This window comes from Typopeltis vanoorti, chromosome 20 (genome assembly GCF_054136105.1).
Source record: "Typopeltis vanoorti isolate ZY-2024b chromosome 20, IOZ_Tvanoo_1.0, whole genome shotgun sequence".
Taxonomy (NCBI): Eukaryota; Metazoa; Arthropoda; class Arachnida; order Uropygi; family Thelyphonidae; genus Typopeltis; species Typopeltis vanoorti.
In genome coordinates, this window is record NC_143568.1 from 68992346 (window position 1) to 69018552 (window position 26207).

Below are 26207 nucleotides of genomic sequence, written 5' to 3' on the forward strand. Positions count from 1 at the left end.
ACTGTATTATTATTGCATAGTATATAAATACACTATTAAATTTCTATTTATTATTTCTGCTAAGTAGATTAACAAAAAGTTTCGTCTTAAAACTACAAGAACAATAATAGTTAATTCCTAAGTGACTTCTAATTCTGTACCCTGCACATAAACACTCAAGTGCAGTGTTTATATTGCTAAAGGCAGATCAACACCCACTGTGCCCCATAATAACACAGATTTGCGCCTGGGTAACGGGGTAGGTACGTCTAGGGATTTTTCGGTAATGAGTTTGGGTCTTGCGTGTAGGGACTGCCAGCGCATGCCAAGCGGGAGATAATCAAGAGGCTGTCACACATTTCGAGCCCTGGGGATTTTGCATGTGACATTCTCTAGAAAGAATTGTACGCACTGAAATCAATCAAAGTTTGCAGTAGAAAACATATCACGCAATGCCAAACTGCTCTCACGAGATGTGGGATGTAAATTTGTTATGGTTGGGTCCTCACTGTGTTTCTTTGTCTACTGAACTATGAAATATGTTGGGGAGCATCACCCCTTATAGTGTTAGAAACAAGACCTGGAAAATGGAGCGATTCTTTCAATTCTTGACACGTTTATATGACTTAGTTTTATTACTTATTTCTATATGACTGTATGTTCGTTTAAAGTAGTGTTAACTTAAAGCATTTCACAAACCAGTTAAAGAGTTAGTTTACAGATCTCAATAAGTTCTTATTTATTAAGAAGATTATCTTCTTAATACTTATTAATACTGTAAAACCGGAATTTCAGGGAGCAAAAATACTCCAGCACATCTATGTGACACCTCTTAAACCTCCCTTTTTATGTTGATCTAATCCACTCAGTGGTGTAGTTAGAGCTTTTGCCGTCCGGGGCGGTCCCTGAGTTTGCCGCCCTCTCAATGCACATCAAAAATACTACAAGAAGTCAAAACGACGTATAGAGAAATAAAGTAAAACACTATGTTTATTTTTGAAGTAAAACTTTAATTTCAACATTCTAAAATGTTATTTTTCTTAGCAAAATCGTCGATGACATTGGCGAAGTCTATTTCATAGTAATGCAGGTAATTCTTAATCAATTTTTTTAGAAAAACTTCAAACTCCTCTCACAACTAACAACACTTACAGCAACCGTGAGGAAAATTCGAAAGTATTTACGAAATAAAAGTAAATAAAATAAAAAAATAATAAAAAGTAAAAGTAAATTCGAAAGTAGAAAGTATTTTACCTTGGGTATAATAAATGTTAAAGATGCCAAGCTATTTTAAACCTGCTTTTACTCCATTTCCCAAGTAAGCAAACAGACAAGTCAGTCAAGTTTGCGCCTGCAAGTGTTGCAAGTCTAGCTGACCCTGCATGTAGTGCAAGACCAAGGCAACTCATCGTAAATGTAGAATAAGCTCTGATCACTAATCTTAATATTTACCCTTAATGCAAAGCACATCTCCTGGAGATGTATAATGCTGTGTATTAAAGGCAAGGGGGGGCCACTACCCAGACCGGTTTCGACCTTTATCGAGGTCTCATCAGTGGGAGCCAGGCTAGAAATACCAAGATTTTAGTAATACAGAGCTTAAAAGTATTTTACCAGAACAAGTTACCATAAGACGTTTTAACCTTATTAAATAAAAATCTCTGGATGAGAGATAAATGTAGAAAGTATTTTACCGTGAGTATAATAAATGTTATGGTAACTTGTTCTGGTAAAATACTTATTAAGAATAGTGATCAGAGCTTATTCTACTTTTACCACGAGTTGCCTTGGTCTTGCACTACCTGTAGGATCAGCTAGACTTGCAACACTTGCAGGCGCAAACTTGACTTATTTGTCTGTTTGCTTACTTGGGAAATGGAGTAAAACCAGGTTTAAAATAAGTTTAATTTATTTAAAATAAATAAATAAATAAATATATATATATATATATATATATATATACATACAATGTTCTTAGTATTCTTTCTTAGGTAAATACTGGAAACTTGCTTAGTCGGTCTCATGTTCAGGTGACAGAGTATTTCCTTTAGGAAACTTGGATTTCTCACCCTCAAAAGAGGCATAACAACCACAGAATACGCTCAATTAGAGATATGATTCTAAGCTACATCCAGGAAGATGCATTTACTTGTTTACACACAGAAGTAATGTGCGATAGCTCTACAGCCTTTCATTGGTTGGATGCACGTTTAAAAAAAAGACAAAAACACACTCACCTCACATTTTTAGTTGTAATGCATATCTGATAGATCCATAAATATACTACGAACTGCACATCCATGCAACAATGCTTACTATAGTCTCCCATTATTAAGTATACAATTTGAATTGTTAGCTGTTCTAAAAAGAATAATACATTGAATAATTTGCAGCATAACAATCGAATCCTAGAGTTGAATTGTTGAGTTTAATACAATGCCGGCAATACGAATTCTATGATAGAAACGAAAATCATGAAATATGGAGGCCTCATCAAATGAATATTATTTATTCATATATTTGACTTATTTCATTTTTATCAATAAAGCGATGCATGAGGAAGTCAAAAGTTGAAGAATGAATACGAAATCGAAAGATAGCCCGAAGCGAAAGAAGAGGTTATGATGGACCATAGCGAATGGGACTGTTATTTATGTGAAAGATATTTCTTTATCACTCTTCTGTCGATTGGTTTTCTTCACTACAACCGTGTGCTTATACTTTTGTTCGGGAAATGCATCATCGGTTCGTTTTGTCTCTAAAGTTCCTCAAGGGATAATACGATCTGTTTTCTTCGTGACCTGAAAACGGACGCCTTCTCTTAAGGCCATCAGTCAGGTTACGTTTCATGTATTATGTGTACTTTTGGTATTATTATCGAAACAATATTCAGGTTATGTTACTGTTCGCTTCTAACCAGAAGACATGTTGTCCTGTTAAAATTTGTGAACCAGCTAATTAAATGGTTTATAAAATACATAATGGTGTAATTAATATCTCACCGTTTTATATTTTTATGACATTGCAATTTTTAATGTGTTGCGCAGATTAAAACAAGTCCATTTTTCTCTTCTTATCATTCTATTTCAACGGAGACGACTGTTAGCGAATCGCCTGCAGGAATTAATACAGATGAATACCCTTATCATGCAGGAGTAACTATTCCACTCCTGGGAACATTCAGACGGTTTTTTTCATGCTTATGAGTAACGAGATCTGTGTTCAATCTCCTTAGATTTTCTTCCGTTACTTTTATCAACGAAATCGCTATTTTCCTCGCGACTATTGCAAGGAATTGTGCGTGCGTGTTGCCATTAAGCTGTTTTTGCGTTGTTGTTGCCAAATAAACACAAAAATTCTTAGACTAAGGGATTATTTACATTCGTAAAAATTTCTTGTTTCCTCAGGATAAATCTGTTTATCTTGGAAAATAATCGCGATGGCAAATAATTCCTGCAAATATTTGAAGTAGTATTAGCCTCCTGTAAGATCGAATCCTTCGAAGACACGCAAAATAAATTAAAAATAAATAAATAAAAAATTGGAGGATCGCAGTAGTGAAGCAACTGGTGTAGAATCCAATGCAACGTTTATTAACAATTAGCTACCTCTTCAACAATTCTCTACAACAATTGTTTACTGCTAACTAGCTGATTTCCAACAATAGTATTATTACGTACATGGAGAAATATGCGCGATACTAAAATATTAATCCTTGTCAAGAGTCAGTTACCGCATTTTCTCATAATTGTGTTAGGTACTTTGAAATTAAAGCCTGGAAATGTCAAGGAAGATTGTTGATGCTAGTTAAAGATACATCTGCGCCCACTTTAGTTCGTCTTTCTATTCCACTTTTTTTTATTATTTTTTTTTATTAGTTAGCTGCCGCATCCTTACTCGGCGATTTAAAATTAAGTTTTGTACTCATCTTCTGATTTTCCGCCAACGTTCTGCGAGACATAATTTCATTAAACCGAGTTCTTCTAGTGGCGAGGTGCGATTTTTGTTATCACAAAAAAAGAGAGGAGGAAAAAAAATTCTTGTCAAGAGAACTAGTTGCTATAGCAACACTTTTCGTACAGCAATTAGGTATGAATCATATCTTTATCTGCAATTCATTACATCACTGAAGACTACGCGAGTATTAGTACTTCTATTGTACTTATTCTCTCTCTCTCTCTTTCTTTATCTGTCTATCTATCTGTCGTCAAGATGATTTATTCTCTTAATGCTGAGTTCACAGACGAACATGAAAGTAAAGTTGTCGATTTGTCCTTGATCGACACTAAGTGTTCGACCATGGACAAATCCCCATTTATAACACAGGTGAGGATAGTCCCTTTTTTTTCAATGGCAACTTGTCCAAAATTCAAAACCAACGACATCTCCTGATCGGTTATCTCCTTTGTGATTCAACTAACTACATCCGACCTGCATCAGGTGTCTGGAACCAAGCGACTTTCCCAATACACTCTTACGACATCCAACATTTACGTATGGTTGAGACAAACTCCTATTGTCGATCGCTTCGTACACAATATGCAGAAATGCAATCCTTATATCGTTTCGTTAGCTTTTGAACAAGCAACATCGACCTCATTGATCGCAAACACAGCGATACACTTTAATTAACTATGAGGGTGGTGGATATTTGGTAATCCACCCTGATTTACAACGCTGTTGTCTGTCAGAAGGATCGCAGAATCGATCCAAATGTGTCAACAACATTTTATGGCAAGGAATCAAGAATCTAATAAAGTGGGATTGACTTGTTCTTTCTTTCTTTATGTTTTTTTAATGTGTGGGTGTTCTAATAAATGTTAATTAAGTCTCCTACTGTTTTGATTCTTATTCTTTCGCTTATCTAATGTGAGTTTTGGCTATTTTAACATAGGAATTTGTATTTCTTCGTTATGTTTTTTTTTTATCTTCACTATATAACACGATTTGAACGAGGAAAAGAAGGAATAGAAAGAAAACCTAGTTAAATAGGAATTAGTCTTAATGTGAGAAATAAATTACAGCTTAATAAAGGAATGGCATTTCTGAATATTACATTAATAATCATCCCATTTGTAAGCATTTATTTAATTCGTGAGATAAACATTCACAGTGGGTATGCTGTTGACTAAATTGACGCCATTTGCATTTTGTCAATACGATGCAGGATCAGGCTGACATTTTTGTGATTTTTCTTTCAGTTTTACTTAAAACATAGTCAGTTATTTCCTCTGTAAAACATAAGAAAATTAAATCATAAAACAAATCCTATAATGTATTTTCAGGAGATTAGATGATTTGTATTTTGTTTTTTTTAATCTCAACCTACTTCTTCCATCGCAGCAGACGAGTGCATTATCTGCGGCATGCTAGATGAACCGCAACGAAAACAAGGAAGGCATTTGATATGTTTTATTTCTAATATTCGTAGCTGTAAGTCGTTGTGTATGTATGTGCAAAGTTTCTGAGTTGTAAGATTAAAAAACCGAGTCCGTTCTGGGAGAAAAATATTTAATCGCCCCAAAGATCGACTAACTTAGGAATCGGCTCTGTTGTCGGTAACTAGAACCTGAAATCTTACGTTCACTGATGGAACATCATGAATTTTTCCAAGACATGACGCAAGCACCAATAACTAATGCATTTACTAAAAAAAAAAAAAAGATTCGTGCATCTCAGCAAATCCTTATCCATATTTTGCAAACTAAGCTCAGATATAAATTTACATACAAATATATAAATTAATTTATATATTTGTGGAAATGATGCTTGCATCCGCTGCGCTTGGCCGTACGAAGATAGAATTATGGTTCAAGTCTAGTCGCCAACTGGAGGAACTTTTTCTAAGCCTTTCTTCGACCGGATCCCGAGTTAGTCGATCTTTGACACGGGCCAGTGGTTTTTCTCCCGGAAACTCGGGTTTTTCATCCCGTAAACTCAAGAGATGGCAGCACTTGTTTGCCAGTCTCTTCATCGGTGGCTACGTATAATTAGTGATAGACATGGGCTAGCTATCTCTGATTGGCTACCGGTGGAGATTGAACTGCCCACTCAGTCTTCAAAAGCTAGATAGGGTTTAAAGGCCTCGCCTACTCCCTATAAGGAAATAAAAGGCGTTAGCTTATTATTATTTAATTAATCTTAACTATTTTAAATTAAAAACGAAACAAAATTTTAAAGGGCATTTTTAACTTCCTTAGTGAATTTCATAAGAGAGTGTCAGAAAATAAATGAAATCGTCTAACGTCTTTTATCTCCCAAAGAGAGTAGGCAGAGCCCTTTATCTCTAAATTTTTAAAGAAAGTTAGGCAGTCATTCTCCATACTTCAGCTGTAGTGACAAGCTACCAGTGAATCAATCATTCGGAAGCGGGGAGAGGAAGAAACGAGAAACAAGCAGATAAATAAAATGGTTTATTCATTGCTAGAATAAACCAAAATATACCAGTTGTTCCTATTTCAGCAATAAATAACTACTCGTCACAAAAAAAGCAATTCTACAATATGTAAGCAATATTCATTGTTACTTGGATATACATTTTTATCAAGTTAATAATCTGGTATATAAAAGTATACAAAAATAAAATAAGAGACCGAACATGGAACTTTCTCAAAGTGGTCTCACACTGGGCGATGAAAATTCCCCTAAAGACAATCACAAACATCCATGCCCACGACTGGATTCGAATCTGCAGCCTGCTCGTTGGAGAGCGGATATGCTAACTACTTGATCAAACAGAACATTAATTGTTAATTTCATATTATTATTTTTATCTGAATCCCATCTGTGAAAGACTGCAACGTCTCACACATTTACTATAGATAGGCTAAGAATTGGATCTGAAGCTTCCAATAACAGAATACGTATCTTTCACCTACACATACCAAAATCATCCATTTCTCCTAAAGACTTTCCAGTTTATGCCAACAGTGAGATTCTAATCCATAACATGTTGGTTGGAAAGAGAAGACCACCCACTCGGAAAACCATCTCAACAACAACATTTACACAACATAACCGAGAACCTATACCGACGAAAATGCATCTGATGACTCACGAGATTCTTTGCAGATATGAAGCTCAGAGGATGAAATACAAAAATAACCTTCCCATGAGGAAGGAACCCGCTAATTCAAAAATTGATTCCTTGAGGAGTTGAAGGAAAAAAAAAGAGTTATCAACATTGGTCAGATTTCTAACCAATATGGAGATGCAGTAATTTTTATACGAAACCCATCAACTCACCCACGAAAGTTTATAAAGTAATGGCGTATTTGTTACAGATGATGTGAAAAGGGAAATATTTGGTCTAGAAACCCAACACGTAACCTTTTCCAGCCTCTTCACACCTGATCCGATTTTCCTTTACGGTCGTTTCCGACCGTAGGTGACTTTGTAGGCATCCCACAAAGTTCCTGGTGAGATTTTTAGAGGGTAGTTCACCACTGCTTTCCTCAACGCCCCCAATTTTATCCGTACTCGAGACCAGCATATGGCTGGGACGTATTCATGACTGTAATCCATGTGTGTTCACGGGGACGGTTTGTCTGTTCTGGGGGACAACAAACCCGCGTTTCCGGGTGAAAAACCCTCCATCTCCGTATGAGACCGGAGGTGGAGGGTTTTTTCTAACTCACCTTTAGCCGAAAGAGAACAGATAAAGGTTCCTCAGGTCGCTGTGGGGAATCGAACTCAGGTCTTTCCGACCAAAGGCATCGTCTATACTGACTGAGCTACGGAGACTCTCTTCATACTTCCAAGAAGTAAATCAGCAACCCCATGTACGATGGAATTCAAATACTCAAATACCACTCACAAACATTCATGCCTACAGTGAGAGTCGAACCCACAGTCTCTTGGATTAGAAAAGTTGTGTTGTCCATTTGTCCAACGAGGCCAATTAATTTTAGAATTAAAATATCCACAATGTTTGGATATTATCTTAAAACTTAAATTGGAAAATCAATTACTTTAAGAAATAAACACGAATCAACCCTTCGAAGGATCCGAAATTGCTCGTCTTGTACCTGCATACACACTTAACCCGCTTGTTGTGCTAATGCTTAAGTTATTCTTTCTGTCGTTCGTTGGTAATTTCGAATGCAGCTCCCAAATCTAATGCATATCGTTAGCGCGCGTGCACTCTGTCAATATCACCCCCAGACACTATACGAGAAGAGTTAAATTCGTCAGATTTATCTCGAGGATAAAGATCTTCTAGACCAACCAAGAGGGCATCATAGTTACGTTTCATATAAGCGGAAATTTGAGGAAAAAAATAGTAAAAGCGGGCTCAGTTTATAAAATAATAAGGCATTAAGATGATCTCTGAATACGTTGAGTAAGATAAATTTGTTCCCCTCAACCTCATCTCGTGCATTTTCCAAAAACTTGCGCTGGACATTCAAGTGTTGCATGCGAATTTTCATCAACCCATAACCACTCATTACAAGTTCATTCGCTCCACCTTGAATAAACGTAGCTTCATCTGCAATAAAGTGCACGCGCTCACCTCACGTGTCTTAATTATATAACGTGTTCTGCATTTCCAAATTTATCAACGCAATTAGAGCAGTTATCTCCTAATCTTTGTAATTGCAGTCAGTTCCTGAGCTGTACAAAATGACTTAAGATCGGGGGAGAACATCATTACGATGATTTTTCCTCGTCAGAAATTAAAAAGCGAAAGATATTCGAGAAACTGAACAATATCAGTAAAAGAAAATGATTACAAACAGTTCATAAAAGCCACTGGTCTTCAACAAATTATGATCGTTATCTGCATCCAAGCGCCAATTCTACAATAAAATTTATAACAATGGAATGGATCAAGTTCTAATATAATGCAGCGCCACCTATCTATAAAATAAGAATGAAGGAAATAAACAAGATAATTCAAAATAAATCTGTTCAGTACATTACAGAGTAAACTCTAGTACTAGTAAATGATAGCACCCTGGAATTCATGAAAACCATGTTAGATGATTTGAAGAAGGGTTTCGTTTTTGATGCGAAGTGGGCGTGTCCACAATCCCTTTCGGAATAAACGACCACCAATCAAATCATTCTCAATTTTCTACCATAGTTTGGAATTATGTTTCACTCGTGTGTTAAGTAGGTGATATATTGTATGCATCTTAGAAATAAATGACTCCGCATCAAGCAAGCGGACTTGGTCTCTGACTTGTCAAAAACGATTCGCATTCCCTGGACCATATCAGAAGAAGAAGAAACAGTCGTTATTAAGAAGTTCTCCCAAGGTTACTTCACCGCGTCAGTTTGCGATGGTGCTTCTATTTTTATCACAGCATCTATCAATTTGAATTCAAGCATCAGGTCATGTGATAACATTCAACCAACTGCGAATCCCATCCCTTACTGGGAAGGAGAAGTGTGCTATTAACAACCCACTCTTTGGCGAGTAAAAGCTCCTTCAAAAGAGGCCCAAAATAATTATTTCTGTCTTACGTTATTAATAATGTCAGCGATAGTTTGTCAACTCTCGTTCTATCACATGAACCACCGAGGACACGTCAGCCATGTTAGTTACCATGGAGACCCAGCAATAATTAATTAAACTGTCTTAACTCACTCTCTAAGCCGCATTTGCCACCATTAAAAGAGCGTCCACCTCTTGAGACTGCGGAGGTCTTATTTGCATACCAACCATCACGTGACTTTCAGGATGTGATTAACTCCCTAACGGTTGAGGGGGGTGGGTTGAAGAATGGTGGGTTTGATGACAAAAGCTTTCAGTAATTAAAATCACTGCTACATATTGTGAGAGGGGGACGACGAGAAAGGAATGCACGCATTCTTAAAACTGGTAAGCATCGAAGCAACAAACATAATTTCTTGTTATTTTCTCAAGGCGTTGATACTTGATATGCACACACTTTTATCTGTTAAAAAGATTGTTGAATCAGTGACAGTCGAATTTCAGGGAATTACCCAGAAACCTGTTCGAATATACAATAAGAAATCTTAGTTTGTTTTTAATTTCAAAGATAATTCCAGTAATTGTACTGATGGTGGGTTGGCACGTAGTCTAGACAGTTTACCAGTACCCTTGACATGATTCTAGAAAGTAACCATGCGACTTTATTATTTTATTTATTTTTTTTAATTCTAAGAACAAACAAAGTTGATATCTGTTTCGGATGTAGCCTTCAATGTGTCGTCAAGCGTGAATCGATAGTTTGATATTCACAGCTGATGTGCCAGTTTCAATACTTTCTTTGTTAGAACATAGTGCTACTTTTAGATCTTTTCTAACCACCCCAGTGATGTTCCCCCCATCTACGTCATCCTGATGTGTGACTTTAGTTTTGAATCTCTTTTTTTCTTCTAGATACCAATTTGTATTTCTTCAGAGATAGACAGCAGAAAGACAATTCCATAGTTCTTACAAATATGCTTGCGGTAGCACTCGAAAATTTATATGTGGATCAATAATGCTAGCTGTGCAGTTGCTACTAAATCGAACACAAAATAGAACGAAAATTTCTCTGTTAGCAAGTGCAAACTAAAAAAAAGTCCTTCGTAAGCTATCGCTGCGTTTCACCTGGGAAAGAATGTAAAGTTTCATATCTGTAGGCAAAGTGCGTTCTTAGCATATTAGGAAAACTTGGAGAGAGAGAGATTCGTTTTTCTGCGCATGCGTGTTACGTTTTGTTTTCATTGTTGGAGGTACAGATGAAATCCCAGAGACATTTCCATGAAAGACGGCTCCTACGTCTGCCAAAGTGATGGATGACAACCAGCCGCTTACATTCAACTGTATCAGGAAATAGTTTGGGACTCCCACAAACCGGAAGTCGACCTAAGCAAATAAATCACAACCGAACTTGATATGAGAGGGAATATTTATGTTCATTAAATTTTAAATTTTGTTGAAATTTGGTTAGATATCAAGAATTATCAATAACCGAGACATAAAGACCGATCCAAATTTCTCAGAACTATAATGATAAAGGAGAAGGAGGTAAACTTACTTCCTGGTATTGGATGCGGTTTCCAAGTAGCTACTTTCAGCCTCCTGAATCAAAGTTAGGGTTCCAATTCGGTACAGGATCCTAAGAGCCTTTATCAAGGCTCTTGAAATGAAGGTGAGGTAACCGGTCTCATACGGAAGTGGAGTTACCTTACCGGAAATCATGCAGACCTTGTGAACACATATCTATAGACATAAAATATCCATCCTTAGACGGATGCACCAAAGGAATGGCAAGTCGGACATTAAATTGTAGATCTTCATTGCCAAAATGATAAAATATTTAAATTGTGTTTTTTTGTCGTTATGGTTGATTACATTGCTTTAATTATCCTGAAGCTAACTTTAACCTGAGGAAAGTTGAATCGCTCATTGTCCATATAATACACCATCTGCTTAGTGTCAAAGTGGAGTCATTTATTTGCATTAGCCCGACTCAATTGAGTTAATTTGCGGGCCATGACCTGCACTTCGATAGTTCATAATGCTATTCTTAGCTCCTTTGTGTGTACTTTGAGGGTGGTACACCAGACCGTAGAGAACATGTTGCACGTTCTATGGTAATGAATGGAAATTTGACTTGTTATGAGTACACAAAAGGTATCTGATTACTAAGAGAAGATTTAGGGATTGCTAAATGCGAACCTTTGTCGGTCGCTGTTATTAAAGTGATACTGGAGAACTGACCATAATGGTGACTTAATAATCAATTAATTATCATTAAATCTAAATCAGCAACTGTTAATGAGCAAAGTAATCGGAGAGAGAGAGAGAGAAAGAGAGAGAGAGAGAGAGAGAGAAAGAGAGAGAGAGAGAGAGAGAGAGAGAGGTAATGTTTAGCACGATGATTAGATTTCCCTTCGTCTCATTGTGTTTTGCAACAGCATCATTCAGTAGCTATTAGTATGATAGTAGCCTATCGAATCCAATCTGAGACGTGAAGAACTTTTTTGACCTTTTTTTTTTCTTTAACTGCAAACAGCCGTAACTGCAAACAACCTAACTCTTTGCTGTAAAAAACGTGCTAATTTTTCCCCCCAAGGCTTCTAAGTTAAATTTATAAAAATGAACTCTGTTGGCAAGATGCCATGTAAAATCTGCATTGTTGGTTTTACTGTTTTGAATACGCATGCGTCAATTAATTGTTTTCAGTGTTTAGGAAGATTTCGAAAAAAAAAAAAGCAATAGTGAAAGGATTACCGTTGCAAAGAGGGATTTAATTGGGAATTAATAATGGGTTTAAATTTCAGGAAACAAGCGCGCAAAAGAGAAAGTAAGATTAGCAAAATATCCTCGCATCAAATACATTATCAATTAACGTGTAAGAAGAAGTGCGGGGAAAAAAAGGAGAGAAGAAAAATAATTAAACCAAAGTTCTGAATTTACGGATAATTTGAGGTGGAAGCCATCATTAATTGCTGATATCACCAGGGAATGGCAAGTTCTTTTAAAAACTTATCACACACACACTCACACACACACACACACACACACACACACACACACACACACACACACACACACACACACACACACACACACACACACACACACACACACACACACACACACACACACACACACACACACAAGATAGAGAATATCATACTAGAAGGATGTCCAGATAAGCATCAGTGGCTAATTGGATTTCTCATCCCATTCCACATCTTTCGCCTGCTCCGATAAATCTCTTGGTTCTCTCACCATCTATAGATAACGTCCGGTAAATAAACATTGAGGACGGTTGCTTTGCGTGCTTCTAACTGACATCAACAGGGAAAAAAAAAATGCCACTCTGGGGAAACGGTCATGCGGCGTTCTGAGTGTTTTTTTTTTTTTTTTTATCTTTTTGTCTGCTTTCTTTGACAAGAGACCGCAATTTCTTGAAGCAACACCCGCTAAGCGAGCGCTGTAGTGTCCCCCATTAAAGATATTTGGCAGTGAGCGGTTTGTAATTCTTAAGAACGTTTACATTATTCTTATTTGGCGCTCTCATTGTATTCGCGTAGCAATTTTAATGGCGAAAATACTCAATGGGTTCAGTTAAAAGCCTCTAGTATTTAACTTATATTATTATTATTATTATTATTATTATTATTATTATTATTATTACACACTGAACCAGAACCCACAAAAATCACTGAGACTACAAAACAGTATTATAGCATTCTAAACGAAACAATAGTAAACGATGAAATCAGAAAAACAGACTGGATGCAGATAGCATCTTTAGACCCTGCTGAAGCTGTATATAATAATCTTAAACTTGCATTTAACAAAATACATAACAAAGCATTAACAAAAATAAAAATACGCCCCCAAACGAAACAAAATTCATGGATAACAGACAACATACTAAGAGACATACAAAGAAAAGATGCCCTATGGAGACAACTTAAGAAGTCGCCGGACAATATCGCTTTAAAAGCTGAATACAAAAGAAAACGGATTCTCCTAACAACACAGATTAGAATGGCAAAAAGAAACTATTACAGCAACAAATTAACAACAGCTCAGAATGACATAAAGGAAACCTTGCACCTGATTAATGAAATGCTGGACAATATACACAGACCCACTGCCTCAGAAACAATAAAACACAGCTTTGCCTGCGACCCCAAATCCCTCAAGCAGTTGGCAAACAACTTTAATCAGCACTTCGTGAACTCTGTCTAAAAGCTACAAGAAACAACCTTTCCTCACACAAACGAACATTCTCCACTAGGTCCACGAGCAACCCAGTCGATGTGGTTTCCCACAGTAACAAAAGAAGAACTATCACTGGCAATTCAACAAATTAACCCTAACAAAGGACCGGGGATAGACGGAATCAGACCAAAAGACATCAAGAAACACTCAACCAACCTATATCCAGTTATACAAAAACTGTTAAATAAAATCTTCGAAACGGGACACATACCTGTAACACTGAAGACTGCATTAATCACACCCATACACAAACAGGGAAAAAGAAACATTATAAGTAATTACAGACCCATCGCCACGCTGTCTGTAATCAACCAAATCATGGAGCGCATCGTGCATCAGAAACTCTCCACATACGTTGAAAAATTTCAAATCATACCCAAAACACAATATGGCTTTCAAAAAAATAAAGGAACAGCAACACTCCTGGAAGATTTCACAGATCTAATAAACGCTGCATTGGGTAATAACAGAATAACATTAGTGGTAGTCATTGACCTTACAAAAGCATTTGACACACTAACACACAAAACCTTGTTAACGAAACTAACCCATATCGGAATTGGAGGTCGTCTACTCCAGTAGTTTAAAGCATACACGAAAAACAGAAAGCACATCACACGTATAGGATCAGCATACAGCAAAGAGGTACATGTAACCTGTGGAGTACTGCAAGGAGCTGTCCTATCTCCCATTCTATTTAACATATACACACACGATATAAGCCAACTCCCCCTAAAAAGTAAAATCTTCCAGTACGCGGCCATAGTATCCATTCACAACAATGCAAATATCGCTTACACAAATCTGCAACACGACATTAATCAAATCACTAACTGGTTAACCGAAAACGGCATATATATATATAAACCCTGGAAAAACAAAGCTCATGGTATTCAAAAACCCCCAAACCCTGTCCATAGAAACTAAATATCTCACTATCCGACATTCATCCTCCTATACACAAAGCGCAGAACCTAAAATCACAACCATCACACAGGTGAAAACAACACGCTATCTCGGACTTCACTTCGATGCTGATCAAAGTTGGAATAGCCATACAAATTACCTACATACCAAGCTTAGGATAATAGCAAGCAAACTATACAGATTAAAAGACATTGCTCCAACCCACATAAAAATACTAATCTATAAAGCATTATGTGAAAACATTTTAAGTTATGCAATCACTTCATACGCATTCTGCGCAGACTACAGACTTTACAGGCTACAATGGTTGCAAGATAAAATGATAAAACTGATATTCTGGGAACAACCCACTCTTATGCAGGAAGCACGGACAAAACACAGAATATTTAAGGTGAAACACTTATGCCACTACACAGTCATGTTAAAACACTACTACAGCCCCAACATATAGAGTAACGAGAACAACATATCAAATTACAAGACCACAGTCAACAAACTACATAACATATAAGTACAACAATCACTACGGCAAAGCCACCCGAAACTTCTACGTACCTGACATGATAAACAAACTGCCGTTCGACAACAGAAACCGAGGAACATACAGAGAGCTGAAACAGGCACTATATAAATATTATAGCGAGAATGAAAATTAGAGCAATTCCTGTTTCTCTCCCCCCCCCACACGCACGCACGCACGCACGCACACACACACACACACACACACACACACACACACACACACACACACACACACACACACACACACACACACACACACACACACACACACACACACACACACACACACACACACACACACACACACACACAATCTATGACAAAGCCCCCCCTTCTCTCAAAAACTATCACTACAAGAACACAAAGAAACAAACATACCATGTCTAAATCCAACCCTATTTGCACAAAAAAAAAAAAAGTTAAATTGTAATAGCAGCTTCCAAGCACGTAAACAAACAGTAAAATCAACACCTGGCTTGCGACTAGTATAGGAACACAACCATGAAACCACCACCGTCTGTCATCTATTATCTTCCTCAGATAAGCTCAGCTAAGCTTCGGGGAAGAAAATTACTAACTTGCAAGTATCTGTTATACACACTTGTAATGTGTTATAAATATTATATATATATAATTATTACAGCATCTATGCATGCAATTTATCTGACACATAAGAAAAAATAAATAAATAAATTATTATTATTATTATTATTATTATTATTATTATTATTATTATTATTATTATTATTATTATTATTATTATGTATATTCTATATTCAAAAATTCTGTATAATCTTTATTGTAAATATTAGAAGAACATGTGTTGTAAATACATAATATAAAGGCAAAAAAGTATTATTAAAAATTTTAATTGAAATCCAATGTAGAAAAGTAGCACTTTGTGCTGAATTCTGTAAAACTATAAGTTGCAATGTCACTCAAGATGTTTATTGTATGTGTAAATATTTTAACAGATCAATAAAAAAAAAATTATTATTATTATTATCAAACTTTAAAAAAATAAAAAAAAATTATTATTAGTATTATTATTTTACCTCAAGGGCTCACTTTAGTGAGTACGGGAGTGGCGAACCCGAAGTACCTAATGCTGGATCATACCTTACTTCACGTAATATACATCTGTATGTTATCTATAGGATGGTCCCTACTCTTATTTCTTTCTTTTCTTTTCTTTTTGATCTCGAATGTGAATACCTTACTTCAAACTGGAAGATTGGACATTGTAAAGATGGAGATGTTAAGATTGAAAATAGATGTTCTGGGAATATCTGAGGTGAGATGGAAAAGAAAAGGAGATTTTAAGAACAGAGGATGGAATGAGAGTAATTTACTCAGGAGGAGAGGAGGAACATCAAGCAGGCGTTAGGTATACTACTGAATAAACGGGTGGCAGGATGTGTGGAAGGCTACTGGCAAATCTTAGACAGAGTTTTGGTGGTAAAGATGAAAGTAAAAACCAAGAAATATTTTACTTATTCAGATATATTTACGTACTTGTGATTATGAGGAGGTAGAGAGAGTTTATGGTGATATAAAAATGGTTTGAAATGTAAAGACACAAAATATATAATTATAATAGAGGGCGATATGAATGCAAAAACCGGAAGAGGAAGGGAGGAAGATATTATTGGGCTATTTGGATTGGGAGTGAGAAATGAAAGAGGAGATGTGTTGTTGGATTTCTGTAGAAAATATGATTTAGCAATTATGAACACTTGGTTTAAGAAACATCCAAGAATATTGTATACGTGGAAAGCCCCAGGGGAGGATATAAATAGTAGAAGAAATCAGATAGATTATGTTTTGATAAACAAAAGATATAGAAATAATATAAAAGATATTGCAGTAACGGGAAGAATATGTAAGTAAGCTGCATGAAGACAGAGAAAGAGGAGAAAATCAAACGAAAGAGTAAAGTGGGCAGAGGTTATGCATCTTGAGGGAGGAATTGAATCTACCAATTCAAAAGTTGAATTAAGGAAAATCCCCCGGAATTTATAAGAAATATAGGTGAAAAAGGTATGGAAGAGTTAGAGCAAATTATTAATGGAATTTACGAGGACAAGAATTACCAGAGGAGTTTAGAAGATCAATTTTTATCCCCATTCCAAAAAAGACGGGAGTTTTAGACTGTAATAATTTTAGAATAATAAGTCTTATAACTCACACAGCAAAAATTCTGGCACAAATAATTTTGGAGAGAATTAAGAGTAAAAGAGAAAAAGAAATGAACGAAGAACAGCTTGGTTTCCAAACCAACAGAGGAACTAGAGAGGCTGTAACTTGTTTAAGAATTATTGGGGAGAAAACACTAAACCATGGTGGAAAGGTATTTTGGAGGTTTCTAGGCTTTGAAAAGGTATTTGATACAGTGAAACATAAAAGGCTTTTTGATATTCTAGAAAATATTGATATTGACTCTTATGACTTGGAAATTTTAAAGAGATTATATTGGATACAGACAGCGTCAATATGTGTAAATTGTGAGGAATTCCCGTTGGAGAGAGGAGTTAGACAAGGATGGAAGTTATCACCATTATTATGTAACCTTTATAGTGAACAGATGCTTAGAGAGGCCCTTGAGGATGAAGAAGAAGGAATAAAAATAAATGGAAGAATCATCAATAACTTAAGGTATGTGGATGATGTAGTGGTGATGGTAGAAAGCGAAAATGGATTACAACAAATTGTTCAAAGAATTGAAAACTCCTGTAAAGAGTACAGACTAAGGATGAACACAAAGAAGACCATGATAATGATAATGGGCAGAAAAATAGGAGATAATGCAAAGATAAGATGTGCAGGAAAGATTTTAGAAGTGGAAAAATTTCAATATTTAGGTAGCTGGATCTCAGAGAAAGGAATTTCAGAGTTGGACATTAGAAATAGAATAGACAAAGCTAAATCGGCATTTATGGAAATGAAGAGAATTTTAATAAACAAGAATATTAAAATAGGTGAGAGAATTGGAATAGTCTAGCAACAGCCTGGATTATTGCAAGTTATGGAAGTGAGTCATGGACACTCAGAAAGAGAAATATGGAAAGAATTAATGCATTGGAAATGTGTTTTTTTTATAGAAAGATGGAAAAGATTAGTTATACAGAGAGAATATCAAATCAAGAAGTTTTAAGAAGAGTTGGGATGGAAAGAACACTGCTTAAAACACATTATGCAAAGAAAGACTACATTTGCAGGGAAAGGCAACCAAAGAGTGGTTTAATGACAGCGTGGAATTGACTGGTTTAAGAATGATGGAGGCGACAGACAGAGAGAAATAGAGAAAAACTGCTCATCTGCTGCAACCCACTTTTTAGATGATGCTACAGAACGACAACGAGGATAATTTTTTTGTGGAATGATATTATGTAAAAATAATGAGTAAACAAATCTTTTCCAGTTTGTTGTTTAAATCAATATCTTTATACGAATGCCACACACGATAGACGGCGGCATTTGTAGCATACCATCCTTTATCGATTGCAAATTAAATACGAAATAAATTAGTTACGCATGATACGAAATAATATTCGAAAACAAAGCAAATGTAATTATTAAAATGCCTCCATTTTCAATAACCATACGTATTGAACAATACACGCATGCGTGCTTACAATACATCTTCGTGAGTAACACTAGCTTACCAAAATGACACTTCACAGACAAATAATTGTTTAGTTCCTTTTGTATTTCATGAAAAGTTTGATAAATTTCAATTCACTGAAATTTTAGATAAATTGTTCGACAAACTGTCTTTTCGTTGAATTTTATGAGAACAATTTAAGCAACCGTTTATATAATAAAAACTCTGTTTAGGCTAGAACAGACAAGTGTAAGTTAGCCTTAGAAGAGATATTTCGTTTGGCCTGGAAATCTAAATATTATGAAGGGTAAAGGGAGGTAAAGTGAGAGCTTATCAGAAAAAAAAAATCAGAAATTTATTTGGTAGTATTAACGTTCTCTGGGTAGTCGCAATCTTACCGGAGAATGGCATTACGATCGATGTTTAAGGCAACGATCCTGGACAATCTTTCAACAAATGCTACACATTCCAAGCTGAAGCTTGGAATGTTTAGCTCTATGTCAGACTCTATTCAATGTCCTGGAAATGAAAAGATTGACCGCTCGAGATTTTCAAATCTGTCTATGGCTTGTATCCTAAGATGGACAAAATGGGCTAAGATCTGCTAAATAGTCACTAAGTGACTGAATGATTCTGTATAGTGACATCCGATGACTTTCTTCAAGTCATCTGGATCTTCAAGTCATCAAGTCACCTGGATCGCCAAGTTTTCTTTTACTTCTTTGGAGAGAGCTAAACAGAGGTTGATTCTTGGCTTTAGGATAGAAATCAGATGAGTTTCAAGGGTTGTAAAAATGTTATGATCGATCAGTAATAAGTTTGAGGCTTAAATATGTTGGGGCTGAACCCAGTTGTGGCACTTTCAGGACCAGAAGATTTGTCTTCATCTATTGAAACTATTAAGAACGCTTCTGTCTTTCCAGTGAAAGACCCAAGGAAATACACGGTAAGATATTCTTGATAGACCCGAGAGAGTTTATCTACTTGGACTATCTGTACACAACATGATGCTAGGAGATCAGCTAAGTCTTTGGGTGATAATGCGAATGTCCTATCTGGATGCGACAGAGACATAAGCATGGAGGAGAAGCATTTCTCCCAGTAGTCTCTTTGGCGAAGGATCAAACGGCCATTTAAACACGAGGGAAATTTTCGGCATTTGATCCTTTCAAAGTCGATTTTGGGCTTAATAATTTTTGTTTTTCAAATACAATACAATCTGAGTGCGAAGTTGCGGTTTTGACTTGAGCTTCTTGAGATGTTTTGAACTGTGTTGGTGCACTGTTTGAGAACCATGGCTTCGGGATAAAGTCTCACACGTTCCAGGAAGGATTATTTCAGTTATTCATTCGGAGCAAGTGCTTGAATCGGGAGAGCTAAACATTGAGATCATGAAAAAGAGTTGTAGAAATCAGGGAGTTAATCTCATTTGATGTCACTGTAGTGCCAAAGGACACAAGGGCGAGAATAGCTGCTTGAAAAACGATCCACAGATAAGGAAACGTGGACTTTGTTATGGTCTGAGAACTCGGTCTTCTGTAATGCATTGTAAGAAATGTTAGTTAAAAATGGACCGGAATGTTGTTAGGAAGTATTCTTATGGATAGTAAGAGGAAAAGTTACAAAGACAAAATATACAAAAAAAAAGTTTTTTTTTTTTTGAGAAACTGTTTTAAAAAATAAAGTAGGACACCTTTCACATGTGAACCGCAGACAAGTGTTATTTATTAAAAAAAAATAGACTGTATGTAAAAAATGTACAAAGCGTACGACGAAGGGATAAAAAATATGCAAATCTTTATGGATGGGAACAGTTAACGAAGAAATCACATTCGATTATTTGGATCAATATTTCTATGTTTGGGATGATTTGGGTCCTTTGCCATAAACAGAAAAAGTAATAATTCTCTCAATTATTATTTTTCCTTTATAAGAAGAACCCTCAATTAAAAGTTCTTCTAACAAAGGTCCTTCACGTCTAAGAAGGATTCTAACACAGTCCTTTCAACAACCAAAGGCATCTTCGATACCGATGGAGTTTACGCCATACAATTGCAAGCACATTAAACACATTTTTCTTGCAACCTTTTCATGTGCCTTAAATAAAGATTTTCATTATTTTCTTATCTATTTGTCTTCAAGTGAAAATCTCATTCTGACAATCTTTGTTTGGCTGGAAACTTGGAGAAAGAACAATGCAGGTTCAAACTTGTTCTTTCTTCAATTTTTTCTTAGCCTTTTCTGAAGTATACTTGCATGAATCTTACCTGCAACACCCAGTAGGGAAATTCCTCAGTAATTTCCATATTCAGTTTTATTTCCTTTTATGCAGTAGTCTCGTTAATATTCGGAATTCGACCATCATGCGATGCATAATTTGAATTATGCATCGCAGCCACTATAAATCCCCGTCTGATTTTCCATATTTCAAGTTTTCGATGGCTTTTCTACGTTCAACTATTGATACGTACACTTGATTACATTTCTCTTGAATATTTTACACCACCTTTTTGTTACTCCTTTCATTTAAGAATATTTCTAAGAAATTCCTCCAAAGATCTAGGAAATCCTTATCTTCAGTTTTTATACCACCTTGTCATCACTGATTCCTTTCACAGATCTTTCCTCCATTTCGAAGCATTTCTAAGAGACTTCAGAACATTTTTGCATCCTTCCTGATATCTTACCAATGTATTCTCCCGAGTTTTCACTCACCTACATTCACACTGCTTCGTTTTCTTATTTTTCTCCCCATTCTCTTGCAGCACATGCTGATTTAATTTCTAAGAACTGTCGATACGCTTTCTTCTTTTCCATGACTGTCTCTTTAATCTCCTGAGTTCGCCATGGAGATGCGATTTCTATTCTTGCACGCAACCTCACCATACACCTCCCTGATGAATCAGTCGATGTTTTCTTTAGACTTTGCCACTGAGACACCAAGGTTTTTGTATTCTCTTTCATTTTTCCCAGAATAATCTTTGCATATCTGAGTCTACAACTCACTCACTCTAAAAGCTGCTCAACTTTGATTCGTTTCAAAACGTTCTTACATATTCTTCCTTTCGATATGAAATTCAATTTTATCCTGCTCAAGACTAAATGATGATCACTTCCAATTTCAAATCCTGTGTACACTCTGGTGTCCTGCACCAGGGTGAAAACATCACTATCAACAATAACATAGTCAATGAGACTTTTCTTATTCCTAGCCTCTTCTCTCCATGTGAATTTGTGCACATTTTTATGTTGGAACATGGTGTTAGTAATAACCAGTCCTTGTCCTGAGCAGGAATCCAACAGGTATTTGCCATTATTATTGGTTTTGCTCTTTTCCCCAAAACATTTCCACATGTCTGGTAATGTTTACCTTCTCTGCTGTTTAGATCTCTAACAAGGACCAACTTTTCCTTTTTCATTGTGTCGGTTACTTTCTCTAACGTGCGAAAAAACTACCACTTCTTCCTTAAAAGAATGTTTATGGGATCATAGCCACAAATGCCTAATGTGCAATTCTCCATTTTGATGTGTGCCCACATCATTCGATTTGAACACATCTTCAAGTGATTCAAAGACATATGTTGAATGCAGTTGCTACTCCTTTGTTTCCCCTAATCATTATTGCTTGAACATAACATTGTTATATAGATGAATATCACCTTCTTCGTCCAAGTAGAACCAATGACCTGGTTCTTCTCTAATTCTTCTTCAAGCCCCCACTTCTTCCATACTTCTTATTGATTGCTCCTATCTTCTTTTCCGATGGTAATGGATAGGAATTTGTTGTTAGGATAAAAACAATATTGAGCTGAGAGGAGGTTCAATCAATGAAGTAGGCTTCAGTACCGAGGCCTACTTCATTCATTGAACCTTCTCTAGAATAAATATTCATATTTATGTGTATATCTATATGAAAGTTTAGTTTAAATATCCCATTAGGATCTTATGCACATATATTGTTCAAACATTTCACATTTCTAGTTATTAGTTTTGGGTTCAAGATTATGCATTATTGCGTGTTTAGCGATCGAGCTGAATTTAATAAACGAATAGTAACAATCAGAAGGCCAAATCATTACAACAGTTTTATTTATTTATTTTTAAGTTATTCATTACACTGCCCAGTTAACAAATATAATAGAAAAAGATGGGCATAAGACCAAACAGGGCTACTTGCTTAAATCCATGACAGTCAAAGGAAGGATTTTTATTTTATTTTTTTATTCTGTTAAATTATATCGCTTCCACTCTCTTTGCTCTGTTTAAATTGTCACCGGAAAATCTCTACAATCCTTGTACACGAAACTCTTTGTTGAATTCTGATAGTCTCTGTTGTTCCTTGGTATTTACTCTGACACTGCTCTTTCTAAACAAACACTGCAGCAGAGCATTTTTTAAATTTTTCTCGTCTTATTCTCTTTCCTAAGCTTGCGCTGGAGAATGTTGCCAGATAAACCTGGGTAAATGCCGGTGCACACATCGCATAACACGTCTCTGTTTGTCGCTAAATCAGGCTTACATTTTTGTGTCTCTTCTTAAATATATTGTGATGATGTGCTTGCGATTAATTCCTAGAATGTCGTTGCAATTTCCTGTTATTTTCTTTACGTTTACATCTTTCTTTCTCTCAAGAGGTATAGCAGGATTTGTTCCCATGTTTCCCATTAGGCGCTGCTAAAAGCAAGATTCAAGCTAAGGTTTTCTACGTGAGAAATTTTTTGTATTGCTTTTAATACGACTCTCTTCACTTTGCTCCGTTTTCAGTTTTTTTAACTTTTTTCTCCTCTTCTTTTACTTTAAATGTTTCATCCCTGTCTCAATCTTTCTTTTTAATGTTTTCTTCTTTCTCTTTCTTTTTTAATCTTTTCCTTCTACAGTATAGGAGGAGGGGCGAATTGTCCATGCTTGCTATGCTTGCTGCGCATGCTCATTACTGGAGAAAGAAGTAATATTTATTTGTTAATAAATGCATGCATTTATAAGCATTCCATTTAGGCTTTTATTTTTGTAGACAGAAGACGTTTTAAGCTTGCTCGGCAATAATTGAGCTTTGCGTCGTGCATCGAAGGCCAACGCTAGTCAAGCTACCTCGGCTTGCTCGGTTGTGGGAGCATCCAGGTCCTCGCTACAGCACTGTGATTTCATGCGCGCGCATAGCCATTTCCACTCCCTTCACGTCGTCTTAAACACAGGCCATACGCAGTCAATGTAGCGCTAACCAGTGAGCTTCAGCCAGCCTTTACAAGTGTGCGTGTTGCTTGGGAAAATGAAGTTACAACCAACTTTTTATGGCGATGTTATTGATCAGTTCATAAACTGGTCAATATTTGTATTTGTATATTTAATCATACAAATACAAATGTTGTATTTGTATGATTAAATATACATAAATTTCTAAATACATAGCTTTAAATGGTCAGTAATTCATTATTACGCTAATCAGACTTCAATCTCCCTGAATGATAACAAGAGCAAGCGTGAATTTCAAGACCAGTATTCGCTCCTGATGGCAAGAAAAAAACAGTGCTGAATAAGTACAACGATGTATGTTATGGAGTAAAGTGGTTTATTAACAAAGAAATATATGTTTACACCTGATGATATGTGCATCGACAACTATCAGTGGAATATTTGTCGAATAAAACATTAATGACGGTAGATTATGTCTTGAAATGGGTTAGTGACATCTGCTGGTCATATCATGTAATTTTATCACTCAGTTCAAGGTTTAAAGGTGAGTCATGGCGCAATACCCATTCCTTCAACATGCCCTAAACAAAGGCATCGAGCGATCTTGAGGTCAAGAGAACGTGAAGGGCAAGGGAATTCTGTGAACCTCGAAATGAGTCTCCCGAGGAGTCTCTCGAAATGAGAAATAGGCTCTAGAACCACGTGATGTGTGGCAGGTTGCTCCACCATGTTGGAATACCTGGACATATTTCTGTATGAACGAAAATAATGCTCAACAATAAACGTCTTTTGCAACATGTAATGGCGTAGACTCTGTGTATGCAGTTGAACAACGTAGCTCACAGCGCGTTTTCCGAAGAGGATTTCGAAGTTAAGTATGGTTTTTTTCGCCATACCGTATCTTATATTATTATTATTATTACGTTACACCTCCAGGGAGTCCAAAGACTCATCGAGGGAGGGCACCTACTCTACAACTCTCTGTCTCCACCAACTACAAAGAAACGCAATTACCATCATCGTCACCTACACCAACGCCATCTACCGCCAACCACCACCACTAGTATTTCCACAGACCATCACAAACATCCATGCCCACGGTGGGATTCGAACCCGAAGCTTTTTGGCTTGAAAGCAGATACGCTAACCACTCACTAACAGGCCGGTATTTTCTTCTTTATCTTTTTGATTTCACTTTTTGCCATTTCCTTCTTTTTGTATTTTCTATTCACCTGTTTTCTCCTTCCGTCAATGCTTCGTTCTCTCGCTCGCAATCTTTTTTTTTTTGATGTTTTTCCTCCTTGCGTTTCTAGTTTTTTTTCCTTTCTTTGCCATTTTCTTTCTCCTTCTTTTTTCCAGTTTTACTTGTTTTCCCACGTTCTCTATTTTGTGATTTTAAGACATCTTTCAGTCTCTTTATATATTTTTTTGCATCAGTTCTGTATGTATGTGAGCAAGTGTGTGCTTTTATTTTTTTTTATAATTTTTTATCTTCAATAAATGCTTCTCATACTCCCTCATTCTTTACCTGACTACTTTCCGGTCTTTCTTTTTTCATTCTTTCCTCTTCTCATTCAGTCTCTCTCTCTCTCTCTGTCTCGCACACACACACATTCTGAGTATTTGTTTAATCTTTTTTATTTCTCTTCTTTTATCTTTCTCTGTCTGTCTTCTTCGTCTTTTTTATCTTTTTCTATTTCCCCTTCTCTTTTTTTATCTTTCTTTCTATTTATCTTTCTTATTTCTTGTCTTCATTTTTCATTTATCTTTTTTAATCTTTATGTATTTTTATTTTCTACCTTTTTCTGCTCAGTTTTCTATTTTTTCCCTTATTTTAAAATTCCTTCCCCCCCCTCTCTCTCTCTTATACACATCCACCCATCCAGGCTCTCACTCACACACACAACCATTCTTTCGATTTGAACTAAAAGCTGTTTCAGTAATTTAGCAAACGGGAAGACTGACTAAACTCTTACTTGAAACTACAGAATAGACAAGAGAGAGCCATTAGCGATCAGGGTATTCGGAGAACTGCGTTGCTTTCTAAGTTCAATAAAAAAACAACACTTGAGAACGCAGTCCGAAGTAGTCTTTGAAAGGCAATTCCTCTAAAATGGTCTCGTGTTCTCATACGCGTTTGCCATCTCTGTTTGAAGTTGTCTCAGTGTTTTACCATCGATTTTCGAAAACGTAGCCAACTCAGCGCGTGGTTAGTTAACTTGCTGAACTTGTTACGTCTAAACCTGGAACTGAAGTCTTTAAAAGGAGAACTGAATGCAAGTG

At 36.2% G+C, this 26207-nt stretch overlaps 1 protein-coding gene across 1 annotated transcript in view; it reads right to left on the minus strand.

Moving 5' to 3' along the window:
* The window catches only part of LOC150095540 (galanin receptor 2b-like), a 74545-nt gene that overhangs the window by 19702 nt on the left and 28636 nt on the right, over positions 1–26207 (minus strand). The gene's annotated exons all lie outside the window — the stretch shown is intronic.